Source organism: Chiroxiphia lanceolata, chromosome 7 (assembly GCF_009829145.1).
Source record: "Chiroxiphia lanceolata isolate bChiLan1 chromosome 7, bChiLan1.pri, whole genome shotgun sequence".
Taxonomy (NCBI): Eukaryota; Metazoa; Chordata; class Aves; order Passeriformes; family Pipridae; genus Chiroxiphia; species Chiroxiphia lanceolata.
In genome coordinates, this window is record NC_045643.1 from 3,107,188 (window position 1) to 3,132,858 (window position 25,671).

The window sequence follows — 25,671 nt, forward strand, 5'->3', positions numbered from 1 at the left end:
TCAGTAATTTCTCAAGTACCGTCTTTTTTCTTTTATCGTGCTGGGTTTTTTTCTCTGCATTGTCTGATTTGAAATGTGTCGTTAGGAATAAAATGAGCACAAATAATCTTGCTAGAACCATAGATGTAGATGTAAATGGACATTAATGTGTCAGAAAAAGAGGGTGCTGATTAATTTGCACCATTCATGGCACAATATACTTGGTATCTCAGTTTTTAGTAGGTTTTTTTCAGCATTCAGTGAACGAACTTGTTCAGTCTTGAATTGTATGTCCTGTTGAAAAGCTGTGTTGTTTTTAGTGCCCCTATAGGATATTTCAGGAGGCTTATGAAAACAGAATAATATTGTGGTGGGTGGCCTGATGTTCAAGATGGATCTGTATCAAAGTTCTTTAGCTAATTTTGAGGGAAAAAAAAAACCAAAAGAAGTGGGATTAGAGGACTTGAAATCTAAGTCTGGGTTTTAGGTTTATGGCCTTGACCATTAGAAGTGAAGAGAAATCTCTCTTGAATGGAGAAGTTTTCAATTGCAAATTACAAACTAAAGTTAGAAATGAAAAAGGAAAATAGCTCCTAAGTAACGTACCTACAGGCCTTTTTTTTATAAGATTGTTAAAGACTTGGCATGAGAGTGGCTGGCATCTGTTTCTCCTCTCTCTCTTAAATGTTTCTCATCTGTTTATTCCCCATTCCAGGTGAAATCTCCATGGAAATAACTGTTCATTTTCACCCCAGTGAAGTCACTAGAAAAATCTTAGTTTGTCTTTGGGATGGGACTTCGCTCTCGTGGTGTGGCACTGCTGATTCCTGGAACACATTTCAAATGACAAAAGCATGACACTTGCTCTTTTGATCTTTAGCTTCAAGCACTGCTGGAAAAGATGTAATTTTCTGCTGATTTTTTAAGTATAAACCCATTAAAAGTAAGTATTAACATGCACAAGGGTAAAACTGCTAATGCAGTAACTGAGCATCGTTTTGTGACACTGGACAAACATCCTGCCTGTATCTTAGGATCTTAGGGGTTTTTTCCACTTTTCTCTTCAGCTGATTTATTGCACTCAGTCATGTTGGAGGGTGCCTGGACTGGCTTCCTCTTTCCTTTGTAGCTTCCTTATTTTAGCTCAGATGGGACTCTGCTTTAAATCACATAATATGGTAGAAGGTCTGTTATTTAACCTGGGCCCAGGGTCACACGACCAATCTTGGCTAGGCTAAAATTAAATGTAAACAATGCTAAAATATAGGGAATAATTCTCAACTTAAACTTGGGAGCTGCCAAGTAGAACAGTATTTTATTATTCTACAGTAAAACATAATTAGAATAATGGCTGTTAATGTTTTAAGTTTTTTGTAAAATTAAAATACCAAACCTCTCATACCACAATACTATTATTGCAGCTGTACCCTCTTTGTTGAGGGCTTGAGGAGACACTTCCTATTTTGTTTGATTTATGGCCTATAACATCACAAATAGTAAGAATTTTCCACTGAACAATGGATGGAAAGGACAAAATTATTTTTAAAATCGATCATGTTTCATAAATTGTTACTTCTACTCTGTATTCAGGTATTTCCTACTTCTGCAGAGCTTTTTTCCCCTCTTGACCATGATGAATGTATTTTCAGTTAGCTTTGAAATTTTACTTGTGTTACACCAACAGGATAATATTTACAGTGGAATTCATTATCTAGGAAAGCTAAAGTTAAAAATAAATAACCATAGACCGTGGTTTTAAGACACAAGCTATTAAAACTTTAATATCAACATTAAATTTTTTATTTGTGGCTTTGGTGGGTTTGTTTGTTGTTGTTGTTGTTGTTTTTTATTTTTGTCCTGTCTTTATTCAATTCAAATTTCTAGATGCAGCAGTTTGAGCAATTCCATGAGAAATTGCCACTAAAGGATAAGAAAGGCTGGGAAATGTTGCATATCTTAATCAATACTCCATGAAGGCACTTGGATGCTTAAAGAGAACAAATCCACAGTTGCTGAGAATTAATCCAGCTTCCTTGGTGAAGCCTCTTGAGTTCAGTACTGTGTTTATGGTTGTTCCAGAATGCTTCCAAATATATTTGAGACTAGACAGGTATCCAGGCATATTGTTTATTGTGTCCTAAAAGCATCTGTGGTTGTTCTTCTCCATGGGATTAGTTCCCATTTGGATGTTGCTTTGCTGGATGTGTGTGGCGAGCAAAATGGTTTAAGAGGCCGATTTTATTGAGTTGCTGTAATTCATTTGGGGCAGACAGAAAAGAGAAGAAAGACCTTTTCCCTCAGTCACAGAAAACAAATTAACAATACTAAAAAAAAGTGAAATTCTGTGAGGAGATGCAGAGCTTCTTTTTTCAGCTGTTAGGGTTTTTATGTGTGCTGCCTCATAGCTAGGAAAACTTCAGGCTGTTTTACCAACATTTGTATTGGCTGTGGAGTCCAGACGAGTTTTGTAGTCCATCACAGGCCCAAACATACATGAAACACTGCTTTTTACAGTTTAGTGTCACTCTTTTAATTTTTATTATTTAATGTAGCGCTGCTCGGAGAGACTCAAGAGTAAAAAGAGCCAAAACTAAAGCTATTGTTGGTTGGGATGCTGCGTGTGCCAGAAATGGGACTTTTCCTAAAACAATCTTCATGTGACTGTGATTCACAGAAATTTTTTTAAAAAAAACCCAAACAACAAAACTGTTAAAGGTCATACACCACTCACCTTTGTGTATTAGTGTGAAGGGAGTAAGTGGTTCATGAGCAGCGTGTTCCCATTGTTTGCAAGACATTTTAAAGGGAAATCTGTGGGTTCAGTGGGACAGTGTGACCTCAGTCTCACAGCCTGACACGGGGGAAGCTTTCATAACCTTCACTCACTTATTGCATAAACTGAGAAGGGCAGTGTCACTTGTAACGGGGCCAAGGAATCAAGACCCTATCTCAGTTTACATTTAAAACAAGAAAAGAAAATCTAAATTATATATCATCATTATCCCCTTTGTCATTGTTTTATCTGTTTCATTAGAAGTTTCCTTCAGGAGTTCAGAGGAGGGTCGTTGCACGTGTGTGTCCCCGTGCGTGTGCTCTCCCAGTATTTCTCTTTTCTTTGCCGTGGCTTTTAGTTCAATAAAGCTCCCAGCAAAGTGGTGAAAGCTTGGACAGCAGTTTTGAAACTTTGTCTCTCGAATTCCACAAATGCAGCTATTGTGAATTATTGTTCTGCAAAAAAAAAAAAAAAAAAAAGGCTGGTTTCTGTCGTTTCAAACAGAAAAGGCAATTTCTGTGCTGAGCGTGAAGTTTTTAAAAGCCTAAAAAACGAAGTTTTTGAAATGGGTAGAGATTAAGACTGGATTATTCCAGTTAGATTTTTTCATCTAAAATATTTGCATGGCAGTGCTGGTATTTTGTTTAAAGATTAAAAATGCAGTGCAAATAGATTATCTTTTTAATGGAAAATCAATATATTTAGAACAGAAAATGAAACTACTTAATTTTTTGGAGGATTAATTTTTAGAATAAAAACTGAACTTTTGAAATAAGGATTTTTCCCAGCCCCTAGAAATGTTTATTGCTTATGTATAATACATATTGCTTGTGTGTAGAAATGTATAATGCTTAAAAGAAATACCGGTGATGTAACTTTTGTTTTTACTAAGAGCTTCAAGAAACATTGACTTTATAGACAACAGTCATTCACTTTGATTTTCAAGTTTATGACAGGCACACCAATATGAAAAGAACCTTGTTTTGAGTTGAAGATGATGAAAGCTGAGCTTTCATTTGGCTGAAAGTTATTGTACTGCACCTGCGCAAATGAATATGAATCTGTGTTTGTTCTTGCAGAGAAAGGGTGGTTGGGCAATCCAGCATCTGGTCATTAAATATGTTGTACTTGTGCCTGAAGGCAAGTACAAAACCAGAAGTCCTGCTTCATATGACCTGCTCTGTTCAGGAAGCCTCATCCATACATTGCTCAGTCTTGCAACACTGGCTACAATCTTTTGTGAATTGAGATTTTTGGAACAAAATCTAACTAGTGAGGAAAAAAAAAGTCTCAGTGTGTGAGATGCATGATGCAAAGCCTTGGAGAAAACTGCATGCTGTCAAAGTAATCCAAGAAATCTTTTCAGTCAGGACATAACCCTCCCCTTACCAAGTTTTAATTTATTATATTAGCTGTGAAATTAGCTAAAACTCGAATGGGTTGTTAGAAGCAGAGATGGATATGCTTCATTTTAAAATAGATTGGTCGATCTGCTCCTTAAGATTACATAGAAACTTCTTGTCCAGGAAACAGAATAATAATTTAATTGTGGAGATTAGAAACAATACAAAGAAGTTGTTGCACTGCAGAAAAACAAATGTTGGTGTATGCTGACAGAAGTGGAGGAAGCTTTCCCAGGTCATGAAAACACAGTATGGTTGAATGTGATGATAGGATTTGAATGTTTGGTTGTGTTTGGGAGTTCTTTAAAATGGATGCAATATTTCTTTAGTTGGCAGATTGTTTTCTTCCTGTGGATAAAAGGATTTTTATCCTGGCCAGTAATTTAGAAATTCAGTATATTTAACAAGAATATGAAGTGTGAAATCTTAATATAAGCAATGTTTTAAATGCCTTAAAGGCCTGTTTAAGTTGTGGTTTTAAGGAATAAGGTTTCTTACTAACTTGTCCCCATTTAAAAGACTGGAGAATGAGCTATGGAATCTTTGATTTAATGATATAAAATCTACCTAAGTCTTGCTAAATGTAAGGTGCATCTATGCGGTTTCATTGCTAATTATTCAGATAAAACAGCCACAAAACTAATATTTACTGTAGTAAATATCACCAGGTCTTTGAAATATCAAGAGAGGCATGCTTTGCTGCTATCCAGCTTCTTGGTTTGGTCCCTGTCATAAAAATAGCTCACTGTTTAATCCCTTGTAATTATAAAAATAGAATCTTGGTGTTTTGATCAGTTGGTGGGAGTTTAATGACTCGCTCTAAATAGAAAACTGCCCTCAGGAAAGAGGAGAAAACGTTGCTCTTCAAATAAAGCAAGGGGAAAAATTATTGTGGAAAGGTAGGATTTTACATCTCTCTGCCTACATATCGCTATTTTTGCATCATATCTTCCTTTGACTAGTTGCTACTTTTCTGCAGTGAGGATGTCCCTGCCTTAGGCATGTGGCAGTCTTGAAGATTTCTTTGTAGGGCTCTCTCCAGAAAAGGGTTTAAGCTGGCTGGCTGGCCTGTGGAATGAACAGCAGCCCATACCTATGGTGATTGTCATGTTTGCTGAATATTCAAGACTATAATCCAAATATAGCCTCAACTCTAATGGAAAAACTTAGTATAAGTATTCAGATCTCTCTAATAAGATAGAAAGAGGGTGCACCTACACTAAGTGTTTGTTTTAGGTCAGAAATGCAGTTTTGAAGTGAATCTCCCCTTTCACCCTTACTGTGCAATGGCTCATATTGCAGAGCAGCCAATGCCTAATGAACAACATTAAAAAATGGAAAACGTGCTCCAGAAGCACACTGGGAAAACTTACTGTTGTGTTTCCATTTGTACAACCATTTTGAGACCCGTGTGTGAATCCTGGGAGGAGCTGAGAACTTTTCAAGTGGCCTGGGTTGCTTTGAAAGTTGCTGAGTAGATGGCCCTGGAAATCTGCCAGAGCCACAGCCAAAGCTGCAGCGAACGGCTCAGAATATTTTGGAGAGGTACATGTTTTTTTTACTGGAAAAACCAAGAGCATATTCAAAGAAAACAGCTCAGAGACACTATGCTCTTTTTTTTTTTCGTGGAAAAGCTGGCAGCTTTTCAGGTAATTCATAGGCTGAGAGAGCGGTGTGAACGTTGAGTAATAAATATCTGCTGTTGTTTATTTTCAGGGAAACAATTTTTTGTAAATAGGATTTTATTAAGGAAATATGAAACACTCTTAGCAGTGCTTACTCCTAGTAGTAGTGCTCTTTTTCCTTTGCCCATATAACTGAGAGTATAGGTCAGAGAAGCATAAGAAAGTTGGAATGGCTTCTCTGTGTAGATCCATGCACACAGCAATGGAACCAGTCCCTTGTTGAGGGCATTTTGTTTGCCTCTGACTTGAACACATCCAAACAGTCCCTTCCTGACTTGGCTCAGAAAGAAAGAGAATAATTACAGAATGATTTAAAAATAATTGGAAAACATCTGACTCGTGTTTTGCCTTTCCCCTTTTCGTTTTTGTGCCCCAGTCTCCTAAAGCAGCAGCTTTGAAAGCATAAGGCATCTTTAGTGTCCCGGTTGGCAAATAATAGGTCACAGAAACCAAGTGTTGGGCAGCTCTTCCTCGCCTTTACTCTCCCCCCCTCCAGGGTGGTCTTCCCAGGGTAAGACTCTGTGTATAGTAAATCTGTGTTTTGCTAAAATATCCTGTGTGAGACAAAAGACCTCCAAGTTGTAGTTTCCACTGCTGCTCAAGAGTTAGTGGTTTAATTGTTTTTGCTGGGGCCCACATGTTGCCTTTTGGCCAATGACAATAGCATTAAGAAGTTAGAAATGCTGCTGATTTACTTTCAGCACGTTGCTTTAAATTAATATGTGACAGGAAAATAAAGAACCCACTACTGTAATTGCTTTTGAGAGACATCACTTTGGATTTAGAACAGTTGAGTGTGCCAGAGGATTTCTTAAATACATAAATTTCATTAACAACATTTATAAGGTTTTCTTTTTGTTGGCTGTGCTCTCTGAACTTAATTACCTAATTTGTATTGGGACCATTCATTAGGAAGAATAATGTCATATTTCTGTGATGCCTTCTTAAAATCCTATGTAACCCGTCAAGTGATAGATCTTTATCTCAATTCCAGGAGTAGATTTCTTCTGTATCATTTCATTACAAAACTCTTACACAACTTGATATCAAAATTAAATTAGTTAAATGTTGTTATTTCTTCTTCTTTCCTGAAAGAGAACTGTGAACTGCCTCTTTCAGTAGTAAACTTCTGTCTTGGAGAAAGTTAATTTCATTAAAACAGTTCTGATGCATCTTTTGGCTGATAAGTGATGATATCACTCTGAATCTTGCGTGAAGAAATCCTTACTATCAGCCGAAAACTAAACCAGTGTTCTGTTTAGTTTAAAAGATTTAAACTAAAAACAGATTTAAAAGGGGACATTTCTACATACCTTATAAATCCTATGTGCTTGCAGCAGGATCCTTTGCAATTAGTTGTCCCAAAGAATCTTTCAAAAATAGTCTGTTTAAACTTTTATTGCCATTACTTCTTTTTGGTTTTATTGTAACAACATCTATATTTGTGAGTGGGTACCGCACATTCACTTTGATAGTCAGTGTAATCACAGAATAAAAGGATGGTCTCTATCCCTAGAGAATTCTTCCTAGACCTTATCTGTAGTGCCTTGTGTGTGCAGTAAATCACAAAATCACCCCTCTTCTAGTCCAGACTTCAACCTTCTGGAAGCTGCATAGGCATTGTGTGTGGTATCCTTTCTCTTTAATTTCTGTTTCATACTTGAATGCCAATTTTTAATAAATAACAAACAGGTTTCAGTCCCCGTGCAGTCACTGAGGCTCTGATCCTAAGAAATGTTGGAAGTAGTGATCTCAGGATCAACACTAAGAGCAGTTAGGAAGATCCACATGTCAGCTGAACGTTGTCTTTCAAAACTTCCAGCTTTATCCATGGAATTGTTTTCCTTTGTGATTTGCAAAAAACAAGGGAGAAGCTAGGTATGATTATAGGGAGTTTTTAGTCATAGGAGAGTGAAGCTAATTGCATTTGCTGTGGAAAGCGTGAAAAATGAAAACCAGAAATTAAATTATAATCCAAGAGATGAATCCTCGACAGTGAAAGATTGTCTAGTTTCTGACAGAAATGTTAACTACTCTTGTAATTTCACGTATTTAATGAATCTTTATAGTAATCTTTTAAATAAGCTGTTTGATTAAGTCAACTCTTTGTTCTCTTCCCACTGAGCCAGGGAACGCTGGGTTTGCCATATACTCACTCATACAAGTAAATTGTATCAAACAGACTTTTTGTGCTATGCTTGCAGAAATTCTGGGAGCAGCCCCAGCTCTGAGTCCACTTCCTACCCTTGTCATAAATCACCAGCTCCATGTTTTGCCTTACTTGGGAAATTCTTCTGTAAATCAGTGGCTGCACTAAAATCTGTTGTTTATGAAAGTACAGTGAGAGCTTTGCTGTAAGATCTTTAGTTTTTTTCTAGAAGTCACACAACATATTTATTTTCTTCCCCCTCTATCCAGTTTTTAATATTTGAGTTTCAAAGGAAGTTTTAACTACTCTAAACCTGTAATTATTGATGTTTCAGTAACGAGCTTCGAGCAGGCTAATGTTGCATTAATTTGGTAATAATATACTCTGATTACAATTTTTAAACTCTTAAACTCTTATTCTGAAATGTAGATTGTTCTGCTGTGAAATAGCTCTTAATTACAAAGTTATACAGATTTTTTCGTATATATTTTGCCATTTTGAGTTTAAATCTTCCGTGTCTTTGCTGGGTGACTTTTTAAATTCACCCACCATGTCTAAATCTTAGGCAGAAAGGGTTCTTGGCAGGTTTTGTCATTGTAGAAAGGGAGATTTTTATTTGTTCATAAAATATTTAGCTTTGTTGGGAGGGCATTGTAGAAATCACATACACTTAAAACAAGTAATCATAGTTGATCATATTTTCTGGACCAACGTTCCCAGAAGTCCAACTATTTTTCTTGCTGTAATTCTTCTGAAATAAGCCTAAATAATGTAGAGTCTTCACTGCTATTTTAATGAAAAATGAATAGTAAAAGTAGTCTTGAAGTGTTTTAAAGTTTTGTCAGTTATCAATAGATGTGATTGACACTGGAAATCTTTACTGATTTAAACAGGCTTTAACTGTGACAAATTTTCTTCTCTGTTGTGTTTGCATTTCCCAGCACGTATTTAACAAATAGAATGTATTTAATTAATTATCATCCATTAATTAACAGCTGCACAAAGTGTTGAACCCATGCAAATGAGGAGGCAATAGCATCCAGAATGCTTGAGTCAGCAAGATGGAAGGTCTTGAAACATGCTAAATTCAGAATAAAGTTTTATGGGCATAAAAAAAAAAGTCCTTTATAATGACTTGGTTTGTCATAATTACTCTTTGGGTATGTACTGATCAGTGCAAGCAAATATTCCTTAGGGCTTTATCCTGTTTTCATTGAGATTACAGCAATTCCTGTTGATCACAAGGTTTTCCCAGTCTGTTTCAACAGGGTATTTAGGGATATTATTGTAGCATAATAAGGCAAGTTGTTTTCCAGAGAGAGGAATGTGCTTGAATCTGTGACCTCATACATGGAAGTGTTTTCATGATGTATCTGTAGATTCACTGGGAGTAAGTATTGACACCAAAAGGCACAAATAGATTCAGACCATTAGGATATAATTCACAGAGTTTCAAATAGTTGAATTCTGTTCCTGCTGGTTATTTAAGGAGCTGTCAAACTGACTGTTCTCTGTGGTCACTAAGCAGTTTAAATCATTGCACAGTATTTATTAAGAAAGCTCAAAAATAGCAAAATAGCACTTTCTGAAAACACTGTAAATCCTGCAACGTTCTGACAGGCACCGCTTTCCAAATGTGTATTTCAAATAAAAATAAGTAAAATAAAGTGGTTTCCTGTGGATCCCCCACACCCTGAGTATGTCAGGTGTCAGATTTACATGTGGCAATGCAATGCCTTTCTCTGAAGGTCATTAATAGCAGGTGCTTGGAGGGGTAATAGAGAAGCACAACGATGAGTGGAGTGGACTTGAGAGCAATTATAACCCTTTTCAGATCCTTACTCATCAAACCAAAGCAGCACTTCAGGTGTGTGGGGATCTTGCTATACATACAATATTTTTACCATCAGAACACAAGTCTGTTATGATGGGCCTAAACCCTTTTGTATGAGGCACTCTACAAGCACAGAGCAAGAAAACCTTCCTCTCCTCCTTCTTTTTGTTGAGCACGAAAGCTTTGATATTAATAGCACAACCCCAGTGCCAGCAGAGCTTGTTTCATCAGCAACAATTTGGGAAAATGAATGTCGATGGTCATAAATTTTTAAAAACCCGACTTGTTTCTGCAGCTTCTGAGAATTCTCTTTAATTCTTTGTTGTCCTCCCTGGCAGGAATAGAATATGTAATGAAATAATATAGAAGACTTTTCCAGAAGAGAGGTGATTGAGATGTGCCTTAAAATTGGTAGCTTAAAAATGTCTTTTTGACACTTCTGTGAACTCTAATGCCTCTCAGACTAATATAAACATGAGATGGTGCATCTAAGAAAAAACATCCTATCCAAATCTTGCACTGAATTGAAGTCATCAGATTGTGCCACGCTGGTTTATTATGTCAGAGGACATGCAAGAGCATGTCAGAATATAGAATGGGAAATGTAGAGCTTTGCTGGCAGAATAAGCCTGAGGCTTATTGATGAAATCTCTGCCTTTTCATTCAGGCCCTGGGTAGAAATTTTCTGTTCTAAGAAAATACGTATATTTTTAAAATACTTCTAAAATATTTATTCTGAAATTGAAAGCATTTCCTTCTAAATTTACATGGTTACCTCTCATGCAAGATCCATCATTCAGGTAAGCACCTTTTCTTACAGACAGCCTTTATATTAATCAGAGGGAAAGCACAGTTCTGTAAACTCAGCTGGGTCACATCTGGTCATTTCATGCCAGGCCTGCAGCACTACTTTGCCTTATACTTCATTTTATCAGAAAGGTTTGTCAAGAAATATTCACTTGGGAGTCTTCTTTTTCTGCTTTAAATGAAAACAGAAGTCTTCATGGGGTGGATGTTTCTTTAAACTGCTTCTCATTAATTATTTTAACAGGAATCTTTATAATAGACAGTAGAGAGAATCTGTGTTCTTTTATCTGCCTTTTTCCTGGAGTATTCCCCTATAGATGGTGCCAGTTGTTAATGCTGAAGTGCTTCATTTCTTCATCCTGTAGGCCAAACGTGATCAGTCGTGCCAAGAGTCCTTTTTGGTAGTACTGCCGTTTTTTCTTTTTTAGCAGAGCTTTTTTTAGCTTTAAATTTGAGAAGAGGAACACAAAATATCACCGAGAGGGCAGTGCAGTTTGGATGAGCCTCCTCTATCCTGTGTTAATTGTGGAGGTTAAAGCCCCTTCTTTTATTCTCATTCTGACTGGGAGTTTGGAAATACATCTGGTGTTACCTGTTACACTAAAGTCACTGGCTTTGTACTGTCTGAAAGTTCTCTGTGTGCTGACCTAAAGCTTTATTCAAGGCTGTAGTGAGAGATCAAGTGCTGCATATTTGTCTGTGATCTGTCTTAATGTAGTGACAGAAATCATTCTGTTGTATTGAGGCTTCTAGAAATCGTGGCTCTCAGCCAGGTTGCTTGTGGCTGCCCCATTTTTGGCCACACACCTGCATCCCAGTGCACTCTGCGACAGCCTCATGATTGACTTTTGGGTTGTTGTCATTAGCAAAAATAAAAAAACCCAAACATATAAAAGATGTATTTAATCACAGGTCAACATTCAAGACTCCAACCAGCTGTGCCCTGTTAAGAACCTGTGGTTGTGTAGATCCGGTTGGGAATTCACCAGGACTTCTAGAATTCCTTTATTCTGGCAAAATCAAACGTACACAGAACACCACCTCTCTCAAGACACTGCACTGGTGACACTGTTTTGATCCAGCAAGTGGGAAAAATAAAATCAAGTAGCAATCAGCAGCACTTCCCTGCCTTTCTGACTTTTGGAAATTCTCTGTCTCATTCAGACAGAACTGGTTGCTAAAGATATGGAAAATAGATGGGAACAGAAAAGGATGAGGCACAGGTGTATTTTGCCTGTGCCTCAAAACTTAGTCTTATGGGAATTTGGCTTGAATATTAATTCTTAGGCCTCTTGGCTTGGCTCTTTTCTCTGTGAAGTTGAATTTGCAGTTGATAAATCCTTCAGAGAGCTAAACAAAGACCTAAAGTTTCAACAAGTTTAGCATCTAACTTAGCAGTTACAATCTTGAAAAACGAAGTATTAAGGATTTATCTTTCGGACTACAGCTCTGTAATACCCTGCCCTTAAGGTTCAACAGCTAATAAAAAGAAAAAAAAAATATTGTCGTAGGCATTATCTTTCTGAAGTTGATTTCTGACAAGAAGTTTTGTTATTAATGCTCTGTTTGGAGAATTTTCTGTTACATCAGTTTGACTTGGATTTGAACTCGGTTCCAGAGGTGAATATTCAGCGCTGCAAAGTGAGTGCTCCACCCAGTGCACTGATTATTCAGGTTCAAGAGATTCCTTTTCCAAATCTCCCACCCAATGTGTAGGGACAGAACACTTGAGATGACACAACTACTTTCTGTATTTGTGGGAACTGTTGCTATGAGCAGATGCTAATCCCATATGTAATGTTTCATTTGCAGAAAACAAAAAAAAAGAAAACTAGCAACTCTTCCCATGCCACCCAAAAAATCAAGAATTTATGACTGTTCTTAAACCATTTGAGTTTGTTCAGACAATTTGATTACCTGATAACCTTGAAGCAACTTTTATTTGATAACCTCTGCAAATGCTCTTGTCTCAGACTGAGTCCTCACAGCAAAGAAATCTGGACCTGTACTCTCAATTAATTCCTGCTTTAACTGAGGGATTTAGTAGCTGCAGTAATAAGAATTTCCTTTTCATCTTCAGTACTTTCTCTTCAGGCCATGGATGAGAATCTGCGCCATTGTCATAACTCTGAACTTCTCTGAGCAAAATGCTGACTGTAATAAATTTAAATTTATGTCAAATGCAGGTGAGTTCAGCTGAGTAAGGCAAAAAGCTTGAATCTGTACAGTGTGCATCCTTTAGACAGTCAAAACCTGACAGGACAAGGCCTTGGACAACTTACTTCAGTTGCTGGACAGGACAATTGGACTGACTGAATGATCTCTGAAGGTCCTTTCCAACCTCAACCATTCTGTGCATCTGTGATTTATTTTTTTTCCCATAAAATCGAATTATTATTTTCCCCTGCATGGGAATGTGAAATTACACACATGATCTTTGCAGTCTGGTGTCTGCTGTTGTGCATAAAGGAGATGGGATGATGATAGAGAAGCAAAAATATGTAGATCATTAATAAAACACGATTACATTTTGCCCTCCGACTTCTCTACCTTTGCAGGTTTTCAGAGTTCAAGTTGTGCTCTCAGGGGGGCCTTCATCATGCACACATCACAGACTGTTTAATAGTCATATTTGCATGAAGCCCACAATTTTGCAATATTTTAACATACACTGCCCTAAAAGCACGCTCAGTGAGGTACCATTGTACAGAGAAAAGGCACTGCTGCTGGGAGATCCTGCAGAAATTGCCTTGGAAATGACAGTAATGGATGTGTCTTTCTGTAATGGTTTGGAAAGCAAAAGTGTGCTAGGAGTGGGAGTTATTTTTTTTTTTCATAATTGGTGTCATTTTGTTCATTATTTAATGCTAAAACCAGGAGGAGTGTAAGCAGGAAGGTTGATGCATGTAATTTATGGAATGGAACCAAGTGTTTAAGTTGTCTGAATATAATGTTTTAATGTGAAGCCCTAATGATAGTCCATTTTTTTTTTCCTCAAGGATTTCTGTAGCTGCAAGTTTGACAGTTACCTTGTGAGTTAGAGAAATGTCTCCATGGAAACTGCATGACCTGTAAAAACATCATTTTAAGAGGGAAATTACAGATTCTGGTTGGTCACTAATCACAATCCTTTTAGCATCCCTTCACAGTGTAAGTCTTTTGGGCTATAGGTGTAATTTTTACTCTTGGGATATCCTTCTTTCTTCTTTCTTCAGGTATTTTAAATAGTCTCTTTCGTTAAAGTTCACTTCAGCAGGGTGTGTCAATCAAATGAGCATTAAAAGTAAGACTTGTACTCTGGTAAATTTAAGTAAAAAGGATGATGGTTCTTACTGTCTTGTTGTTTCAAGAATTTGAAAAAGTTACAATTTTAGACAGTTTCTCATATTGAGTTGCAGTTTTTTAAAACCCATTATTACTTAAAAAAAATTGGAATAGTTATGATTTTTTTTTTTAAACAGTGCTTGCCTGTCTTGATTTTCAACTACATCTTAAATAACTTTATTGATTCCATTTCTGGAAGTGTAATTGAAATAAGAAATAGCTATTTAATGGTGTTTGGTTTTTTAAATTATTTTATTTTCCCTAATGTTAAAAGTTCCCCATTCCAAACTTTCTTATCTTCAGAATGAGACTGAAGGCAAAATGGGAGCTTATACCAGCACTCATGAGGTAATAAAAATAGACTATTCAGATGTACTTCGAATTTATTTTTGATGCCTTGAGTTTCAGGATTTATGCCTAATGTAGCTACTTTACTTCTTGGTCTTCTGTGGGTTTCTTGGTTTGGTTTTTTGTGAGAGGTTTGCACTGCTCAGGTGTGAGGGTTTGTGCTGATTCTTAGGTAAAGAAGATCTTTCTGGGCTAAGCTTAAGTTTCCACAACCATGGACCAGCTGGTGTGGCAGAGGGCTTAGAAATGTTTCTTCTGATTGGAATGAGAAAAGTCGAGGGAGTTGAAGTACAGAAGTTAGGAAGAGGTACCTTTCTTCTCTCTTTCGGTGGTTCTTGAAATTTTTGTGATGTTTTTGTCAGGATGGCTTGTTAACTGTGAAACCTGGAGATATTTCTAAATAAAGTTAGTGCAGAATTTCCAGGCTGTTGCCACAGATAAAGCTCAGCCCTTTGCCCCAGAAGGTCTGCCAGGGAGTGCCCAGGCTTTGCTCAGGGAAAGGAAAGCTGGTGCCAGCAACAGCACAGAGTGGGGAAAAGGCAAGTTATTCCTGCAATATCTCCAACAATAACATCTGACGGATCAGACTCCATCCCCAGAGCCTGGAACTCTGAGTGCATCTTCTTGGTATCCTCATTACACAAAATGAGGATAATGATGCAAATGAGGATACTTGGGGAAGGGGTTACAGGGAATATGCAGCCAGATGGGGTGGGTTCCTCTCTGTTTGATACCAGTTGTTGAAACCTGGCAAGAATTGTGACATGAAAATTAGCAGACAGTTGGTTTCTTTACATCCCATAAGTGCAAAGGAAATGGAATGGCTGACAGCTGGAGGCTTCACTTTGTTATCTTTTGTGTTGCTTGAGATTGCTGATTTCTAGATAAATCCATTTTAAAATGTACTTACCCTCTCTCTCTCCCTTTTTCTAGGATATTAGACAACGCTGGCAATCAGGGAAGGAATGAATTGTGCAATATGTCCGATATGTCCAATGCCTATAGAAAACAACCCCAGAGTAGAATTACATGCACCTTGAGGAATAATCTCAACCTTTCTATTTTCAGCTTCCATATAAGTTGTCCAAATGAAATTAATATCCCTAGAGGGATGTCCATAGTATTACATCCTATTCTCCTACAGTCTTGGTTTTGATAGCATCAGAAGTGTTTGGTTCTTAATGTACAGGAATATTGTGTGAAGAAGTAACTTCAAAAAGTGCTTTGTTGCATAGAGTAGCTGCCTGTATTGGTTTTCTTCTTTGAATATTTTAAGTTACTTATACAGCTACCTCCTAGTCTGCAAAATTAGCCTCTCTTACTAAGAGCCACACTCGAATCCTTCTGATATCTAAAGCTGAACACACAAAACCAGAGGCAGAAAGATGCAGAACGTTTCCTATAAGCGTGTCAGAAAGGTTGGGGTCAGGTTAATAAAAGCAGAGTACCAGCTACTAAACTGAGCTCTGAATTGCTCCTCCAAGAGCTGCTTGCATTCTAGATGCTTGAGTTCAAAAATATTTGAAGAGAATCCCTAAATGCTTCTTACTACTGTAACTACTTGGCACTGCTTTTGACTTTTGGATGGTTTGCTGTCCTTTAGTACAATGACCTTTGCTTGTTGGGGAACAGCACTGGGCAACAGAGCTTTCCATGCCCTCTTAAAGAACATTTTTAGATCAGAGCAAAAGTTAATGGCTTTTAAAGCTAAGTCACACACGGGTGATATTTACAGTGAAGAAGAATCAGGAGGGTTGGTTACATTTTTGAACCTTTAAGTCCTTATTTTGTGTTCGTTATTTACATAAAAGCCAAGAAGTGCCTATAGCTGAACTGAACAATGAGGAACTTTTGTCTTATTCTTCAGCTCAGCTGTCAGTTTAAGTGGTGAAATTAAAAATATTCTTTGAACAGCTCCAGAATGTTGCCAATATTTACAGGCAGCTATTTTGCTCTGCATGGAAATGTTTTTTCATTCTAATTTCTCGAATAATAAATATTCTTAAGCCATAATTGTATATTTGCTCCTTCAGCATGTGGAAAACCTCATTATAGAGAAGACAGTGACAGTCAAGGCATTTAGTGCACTGTCGTGGCATGTATCTTCTGTAGGCTAATGCTTCCACTGCAATGCATTTTTTGTAAAAATGAACCTTAATATCTGAGATAGAATCCAGACAGAATATCTGTATAGGGAGTACTTTTAAGTGTGGAGTCTTTTTAAGTGCGAAATGCGTCGGTTTTGAGGATTTAAAAAAAAATGCTTCTAGAAAACTATAAGGGTATAATCAGAGTACAAAGGTACATGAGTTGTCCTCCCCAGTAATCAGTAAAATCTCATCACTAAATGTGCTTATTTATGTCTGATTATATCATGGGAAATTCAAGGTCATGTCAAGCTTAGTGCTAAAATTGGAAATGTAAGAGGAAGCATTTCCCTCACATTTTTTTTCCCCAACAGGCAGGGGGTTTTTTGTTGTTGTTTTTTTTTTTTTTTTTTTTACACTATTTTCAAATATACTGTAATGCAGGCCAGGCTCATTTTAAGGTCATAAATTAAGATAAAAATGTCATTATAGTAAGCATCTCAAATATAAAGGTTGGTCTCACTAGAGTAGTTTGAGTTATCCCCAGAAGTTTGAGTTGTAGAGGAACCAAAGGGAAATGAAAAGAAAAAAACAAACCCTTTGTCTTTTGACTAAGAATCTCAGTTCTGTACCTATCAGCATATATTTGTAGCAAAGTTTATTAGTTTTGCAGTGGTACACTACGGTGTAGATCAGACTGTGTATGGCAGCTGTGTGCAACCAGGAGGTTGGCTTAAGGTAAATGGTTTTTTGAGTAACCATTTGCCCCATTTGCATCAATGGTAAATAAGTCCAGTATTTAATTATTGTCTGAACAATATTTCTAGTGGGTTTTTTTAAATTTTTCCTTCCCTCTCCAGCTTGGCCTTGGTTTATTAGTTACAGGAAGTGGAATTTAATTTCCCAAAAGCACCCAACTTCGCTGTTTATTTGTACTTTATGTCATTATCTGAACTTTCCAAGTATCTTGAGATTGCACAGTTGTACTGTAAACATCATGAGGACTGGTTTTCTTAAGATTTAATACTTTGGGCTTGCTGTGCTAGAACATTACCTCTCTCACTCCCCCCTTCTCCTTCAGTAGTACCACGGGGAGTGTGTAGGGTTTTATGTCAACTCTAGGGTGCAGCTCACCCTTTGTGGGCAGTTTTTTGTGGTGACACACTTCAGGGATGGGCTTAGGAACATATTGCTCCAAAGTCCAAGCAGATCTGAAGGCACTGAGTCCTTGTTCTTAAGTCTGGCTGTAAATATAATGTAGAATAATTGAAACTAAACCAAATATTGCCTTGATTTTACGCTGCACAACTGCGGCGTTTGTGTTACACGTGCAAAAACATCGCACAGGGATGCTTAAAAAAAAAAAGGAAAAGAGAAATTTCATGATTTAATCGAAGTGCGTTTTTAACAGCATGTGCTTTTTGGTCAGCACACTCTGGTTTAGATAAACATTGTGTTGGCAAATGGTGAGTGACAAGGAGTGGCCAGTTAGCAGTTAGCATGTAATCGCTGAGTGAGTCATGAAACCAATATTATAATTATGCCACTATGAGATCAGGTTTGCAAAGCCCCATGTTTGCAAATACACAAGTCAGCGACTGTGAGAGCGTTTGTTGTTCGGTTGGTTTGGTTCTTTTCAGTGTAAGTGAATCTGAAAAAGGCACCTGCAAAATGGATTAGTTACACCAAAATGGGAGATGATTAAATCCAAGTGCCTCCTGGCTGCAGATGATGGATGTGCTGACTGTTGCTTTCACGGCTGATTTGTGATGCAATGAAAAATACCTGTTGTGTTTTGTGGTTACAAGCACGTGGATAAGGTTGTAAGGCCAAGCTGGGATTTTCCAGTGGTTTGTGCCATCCTGGCAGTGCAGAAATTCCAGAAGTCACATATATGTGAGCAAGCTGGACTTTTCTTTCTCTGAGGGAAATCCCTTAATGATAATAAGTCAACAAGGCTTATGACATGGTTGTATGTGATGTCAGTCTGCAAAAGGGTCTATTTAAAGGACTAAGGGACAGTTCATACCCTCAGGACTCTCAGGCCTTGATGACCTTTCTGTTATGATTGTTCAAGAACTTTCTATCAGGATCTGACCTTTAGCATTGTATTTTTATAATCACAGGTCATCACACTGTGTATAATGCTCTAAGAAGGGTCTCAGTAGAATAATTGATACTGTTTCCAGCTTGATCAATAACATAAAATCCTGCATATTTGAAAAGAGAGGTGTGCTCATCCAGCCTGAAAGTTTATGTTTCTGTGTATATTTAGGAGAGCTTTTGATATGTGTTTTGATTTTACTTTAAACAGAATAAGCCTGTGAAGGATCCAACTCTGATTAAATTTATGGGAATTCCAAAGATGAAAAAAGAAGGGAAAAGTAAAAGTCTTTTTATTCATATTGCTATTATTACTCAAATTTTAAAAAAATCTGATGGGGGGGGGGAGTTGGATTTAAAAGCTGTGCCCTCCTAATGTTTCAGTTTAATTTACTATATAAGTAGACAAACGTCTGAATTTCTGAAATATGCTCATTCTTGTGTGTTAGTCATTACCAATTCACACTTGGAATATGAAGGAATGCAAATGTGTAAAAAGATGTTGCAGCTTTTTAAAAGACTTTGGAGATCCATTTGCACATCATTTTAAGTTGAGAGGGCTTCTCCCTGAAGGATCTAAGTCAGATGGAGAAGGACTAACAGCAAGCATGAATCCTAGATGTGAGATCAAAATTAGGTATTCAGATTTAATCCTTTTTTTTATGTTTGGCTGGATGAGAGTAGTGTCTGTTAACAAAGAAGCAGAAGCAATTAGTTCTGGAGAACTACTTATTCCCCTCATTAAATCATATTTGTCGAAACAGAATTATTTACATAGTAATTAATTTTGATTCTACATATGGTGGGCTGTTACCTTGGTTGAGAAATAGGCCCCTGGAGCAGATGTACTCTTGCTGAGAAAAAAGTTTCCTTTTAGAATCATAAGAAAGGCAACTGTGCAAAAAATAATGTAGAAAAAGAGTTGCAAAGCAATCGTTATGTAATAAATTCTTTTACTAATTTGTTTTGAAATATATGAAGAGCAAATGACCAGCTGCATCTTTGTTTCTTCAGTCGAGGATTTCATGACCTCTTGGCTGGCAGGTCAAGTGCCTGGTTTTTTTCTTTATCTTAATTCAGAAAATGCCCAAAAACATCATACCAAGCAAGAACTTACTATTAGACTTATATGCTTGGAGCAGCACATGCATCACAGTATTTGGAGTTTTGATTATCTTCCATGACTGCACAAGCAAAGGTAATTGCACAAGCAAAGGGTTATCAAAGGAAGCAGTAACTCAAGTGACAGTAGGTTTTGTTTCTTTTCCAAAAATTGCGTAAATTGCATATACTTGGGAATGCAGGTGGAATTATGCACTGATTGCAAGCTCTGGTTACTGAGCACAATTTTGGAAGATAATAATCCCAAGAGCTGCCATTATTTCTGCCATTTGGAATGAATACATCTGTTCCTATAGTGACAGTAAGTGTTAAACTAGGAAAAGTTCACCAAGGAGGAAATTCAGAAGCAGACTGTAGAATCAATCACACCAGCTTCTGCTACTCAAGAGGCTGATTTCCCATTTTCTGATCCATATATTTTCTAAAAATATGTGTTGTTACAGGCAAGCCATGATTTTAAGGAATAGCTGATTTGGAAGTATGAATTAATCTGGTTAAAAATAACAAACTTAAGTGTCTCCCTGCTGCTTCTGGGGAAGCAGGAACTGGTGAAAGAGGTAAATAGGAGACAGTGAAAGGAATTCTCTGGTGTCAGTCAGTGAGTGATCCAGGCTGCTTTGTTCCTTTGGTCTGGCTTCATTTTCTCACGTGAAAGAAGCAGCTATAAAAGCAGGTTTAACTTTTTTGACTTGCTCTTTGGTCAGGTAATTCCCTTTTTGTTTTACAGGTGTAAGCCCACATGTTTTCTGGTGGCAGTGAATCCCACCCTGGGATCCAGTGAGAGGCAGGGAGCAAGTTTGTGTCCTGGTTTATGGCTTGTTTCCATCCTGCTGCCCATCCCTCCCCTTGCCCAAGCTGAGTGCAGAGGCTTTCCAGCATGTGGGCTTGTTTGTGCCATGTGTTTGAAGTTTGGAAATTTAGCCAAGCTGTTCTCCCCTGCCTGATTTTCACTTTCCAGGAATCTCATTTCACAGAAAGAAGCTGCTATTTCTTGTGAGGTTTCCATCCTATTTGAAATAATGACATCAGAATAAGAGCAGTAGAGACTTTTGCCTGGTTCAAAGCCTCGTGTGTATAGACATGTCATTACAGTCTGAAATTTCCTCTTCTAAATTATGAAACTTCTCTTTTGTTCCTAAGGAGCATTAGGGCTCCTCTTTTCCCTAGAATATGAAGAAAGAAAACAAAAAAAAGTGGTTCTGTTGAAGTATATTGAGGTGTTCTGAGTTGTGAAACAGTCCAGAGAACATAAAGGCAGTCATTTATTTGGCTGGGAAGGCAAAGAAAAGTAAATAAAAGCGACTGTAGCAACAAATAAAAACATATGAGCAAGCCTTTCCCAAGATAATTCCCAGATCATAATCCTCTCTGTGAGAGGAGGGCCTCATTTTTTCGAAGGGAAAGAAATACTGGGCTAATTGGCCACAAATGCAGCCTAATAATGCATCAATATTGCCTTCATGCTTACTTTGAGTAAACATTTAAAACAAGACTCCTCAAAATTCAGACTGAGACTTAGAAGTAAAATTATTTATTTAGCTCCTTTCCCAACTTTTTTTGTTTATCAAGTCAAGACTTTTGAAGCCTTTTTCTGTCTGGATTTTAGTTTTGTTGCTGTTCTAGCATCCTTTGAGTCATTTTAAAGTGGGGAAACCTATTAGGCTGGTTGTTTTTCAGGACAGATTTTTTAACCCTTGACTATGAAATGATAGTGATTGGTCACGTGGAACCAAGCAAACCACAGAACTCATTTCAGAATGTTTTTATCCAGACTACAACAGGAGACACTTACAGGAATGTGAACATAATCAGGAACTTGGTGGAATATTCAGTTAAACCACCATTCTTGTTAATTTTCCAATATTGAAATGCTTTTTTTCCTATCACTTTTGCTTCTAGATGGTGAAGAGGTACATTAGTCTTTTTCAACTTAATGATCATGAACATGCTGTTTGCTTTGCATGCAAATAAATGAGCTACTTTGCTTTAAAGCTTTTTAAGACTATCTAATCCTGGGAAGCTGGAGCCCGTAATTTTCTGTATCCTAGCTTTAATAATGACTAATGAATTCTGGCTGTGGTGAAGCAGCTTCTCTTGTGTAAGCAAGATATCTCAATATAAACAGCTCACTTTTCTCATTAATTATTGAATCAAAGCCAAAGCAATTGTTTCAAATATGTGGCAGTTCTACTCTGGAGTGCTGTTCAAAATCAATGCAGCAAAGCACACTGAAAGTACTTATGAATGAATCCTCAAAAAGAAATTTGGAGAATCCCTATAGGCATAAGGGCCATTTGGACAGAAGTGTTGTGCTTGTTTGCAAGCTCCCTTTTTTCTTTTGTGATCACCTTTAGTTTCTCAAGGCAGGGATCCTGGAGTTCCATGTAGCTGGAAAAGCTTCCTGCTGCCTTCTCCATATAATGATCCTGTCTCCTTGGATGGGAGGCACAGGAAACTGCAACAGGGGGTTGAATTCAGACAACTTCAGCAGAAGAGGATCACTGTGAGAGATGGAAAACAACTGATGATTGTTCCTCTTCAGAACCAGCCAGGTAACATCCACAGGACCCTGACAAAGATCTATCTTTAAAATGAAGAGAAGGTTGAGGACACAGATGGAACATACTTTTTCACTGCTCTCCTTTTCTCATAGGTTTCCAGCTCAATTACCTGTACCATTTTATTTATTAATTCTGTTTAATTTCTACAGCAATAGAAAGCTGTGCCTCCCCCTACAAGAAATAAAACAACTTACACCCTGACAACAGAAGTCAACCTCTCACAAAGTGCACAGCTAGTTCAGAAACTATCACACAGCAACAGTGCCTGTAATTAGGTCACAAATTTTCAGATTCATAAGCCAAATTGAAAGGGATAATTAATGTTAAAACAAGTCTTATACAGAAAAAGCAAAGATGTCCGTGAGCAAAGAGGATTCAGTCTTTGAGCTACCCAGACCTGTGCTGTCATTCAGTGCTCCTTCTTTTTAAATGGAAGCACTCTACAAGCACTGCTTCTCAGTTGCACAGAGGCAGGCTTATGCAGATCAGCCTGTTTATGGCATTATATTTGCCATAAAAAATGATCTCGAAGGCCTTTGCCATCCTTTGAAGAACATTTATTATGCTTACTGCTGAAGCCCAGTGATGGCAAAAGGAACTATCTTGGGTTACAGAATGCAAGTAATAACGTCACGGATTGTCTGGAACACAGGAGAGTAAAGACACTCTACAATAATGGAGAAAAGTGTAGCAAAACCCAACATCTGGTACCTGATAAGGGAAAAATTAATAGTGAAATTAAGTGCAAATTAGGGACAGCAAAGGACAGTGAAATAGCTTATGATATAAAAAATGATTTCTCCATTCCCTTGTCTCTACAGTTCAAGACTTGCTGTTTCTTTTTCTGTCTGAATTAACTTTTTCTCGTTACAAAAGTAAAACTACATGGTGGTCAACTGTGGAATTCTGTTACTGAGCAGTTTGCCTTAAGTGCTAGTCCACAGACAATAGCAAATGTGTAGCTGGTTCTTGTAGGCCTCTGCAGCCTGTGCATGCTCTTGCAGGGTGCATGGCAGGTCTTGGTTAAACTTCAGAGCTGCAATAAACTGTGTTTGTGAATCAGAAACCCTTAAGTTAGTTAAATCTGAAATCTCTTCATGTTGTTTCCAGAAATCCGAAGAAATATTACTTCTTTAAAACTCAGATTCAGTCAGATTTCTGCTAGAACACAGTGACTGTGTTATTGTTACCAAAGGTGAGGGGTCAGAACAGTGTGTTTGGAATGTCACTGGGATGCTTAAGGAGAATTAAAGTGTGAAAGTCTGCATTCATCTACATTTTTTTTAAGAAAATGAAGAAATGTGTCCTTCTAGATAAGAAGGTTCACCTTTGCAACCACCACGTGAAGGTAGTGCTGTGATTAACAGAAACAAAGTTTGAAATTGTCCTTGAACTGTAGAACTCTTTGAACTGACTTTCAAATATACTTGAATTCATTTTGGGGAAAAGAAAAACCTACAGGTGCATCAGAGTACCCAGCACAGGACTGGGTACCCTGCACCCCTCACAGCCATGCCATGGTAGACATGTGTGTTGTGTTGTGTTGTGGTGTTTTGTGCTTCACAGACTCCAACCCATGCCATGGTGTTGGCAGTGCTAACAACCTGTGAAAAGCAGCATCTGCTGGCCTAGCTCAAACAAGTCATTATTACCCACAAACAAGTATGTAGTTGACAATGAGTGACTGCTAAGCTTCCTTTTAGTTATTCTCTTGGCCTGCATCCTAAAGACACCACATTACCAGTGCAGAAATGGAGTCTTGGGGATTGTTTTAAGTGCTGGAGTCTCCCTCCCTTAGCTTACTTCCTCCTTTATCAGAGCCCCAGCTGATTAGATAGGAAAGCGTGCTGGCTGGCGCCTTCCCATCCCGTTTGTTTTTGTACCTCACTGCTCTCCAGTCCTGGGTCACGTTCCTATTCATTTTTCACGACCTTACCTCATTACACCCCTTTCAATTGCAGCTTGTTTCTCTGACCTTGGGAGTCCTTTGGATTGGACCAGGCCAACCCAAAGGATCTGGGACCGTGTTTTTAAGTTACCTCCTGGAAAGGCTGGAAACACGAGGACATTTTTCTGCAAAGAAGTTTGCGTGTACGTGTAGCTTTTGCTTTTTTACAGTATAATATTTGGCTCAGTGCTGTAGACTGTTTTTCCAGCCTACTAGCACCTTCATGAATTCTAGTCTTGAATCGTTTTTCTTTGACAAATGTTTTGTGGCTGTTTCATAAAAAAAGTGTGAATATCTGTCTTTATTTCAGAGGTTTTCAGTCCCACTGCTTTGCTGTTTATTTCTATACTGACTTTCTGTGTTTCTGCCTCTCTAAAAATCATGCAGTTGTAGTGGCTTTGGACTTACACGTGTTTATTGCAGTCACAAATTAGATCATGTGTTGAACTTATGCTATGGGCAATAAACTGAATTGGAAATATACATCTATGCATTTTGATGTGCTTTACCACATTTAGATGCCCTTGAATGGATATTCTATTCTGATTGTTGGGTTTGTTTAATGTTTGACTCACAGGTTTCCTATGCATACTTTCAGTTGACACTCAAGTGGTTTAACAAGTGATCCTTTATTGATGACGAAGTGGATTATTGCTCATTAAAATACTTCCTTCCTGTCCAAAAACCATCTTCCTACCGGGTTCAGAGCCAAAAAAGAAAGACGGGGAAGTCGTTTCGAGAAACCACCAAGTACGTCCACCTGTAAGAGTCCAAGAACATGTTGTTATGGATCTGTTCTCCCTGGATCCCAAGTGGGCCGGATGTGAGGCACTTCTGGCCGGGAGCTGTACGGCACTGAGCCCCTCAGCATCCAATTAACGCCGGAGCTTCGGCTTCCGGATCGGAGCTCGCTCGGCCCCGGTGATCCGGGTGGAGCTGATGCCTTTAAGTCCATCTGGTTTTTTCTCATTTTCCTAATTTTTATAAGCTTTATAAGAAGTTATATGGTAGAAGTAGATTTTAGAAGCAGCAACCCTTATTCACTCACCCTTTAGCGCAGTAGTTTGCACATTCCCCTACCCCATCACCCCATTCCATGCTCCCATATCAATATCCCCTGAATTCCAGTGGAAAATGTTTAGTCTCTCCTTAAGAGTAGGCCCATTTTGTTTAGAGAATACTTGTACCTTGGCCTGAACCGCAGAACACGGTCAGAAACTGGGTGACTGTGTACCCTTTGTGCTCTGAAGAAGATGAAGAAAAGCCCCCAGCCTCAATTCCCCAGGGGCAGGCCAGGGGAGGACCAGGGCAAAAGCTCCAGGGTGGAATCATCTGGGATTGGACAGACAGTATTATAAATTGTAACACCTTTCTTGTAATCTCATGCCTCAAAGGCACAAATTAAAATCCTTTTCTTATCTCACCTCCAAAACTAACTTGCCTCGGAGTTTTTTTTTTCTCCCCGCATTTTCTTTGGGCATCAGAGCGGATGCCCCATCATCCATCCAGAGCTGTGCCAGCCTGCCCTCAGTGCTCCCTGCCAGGGGC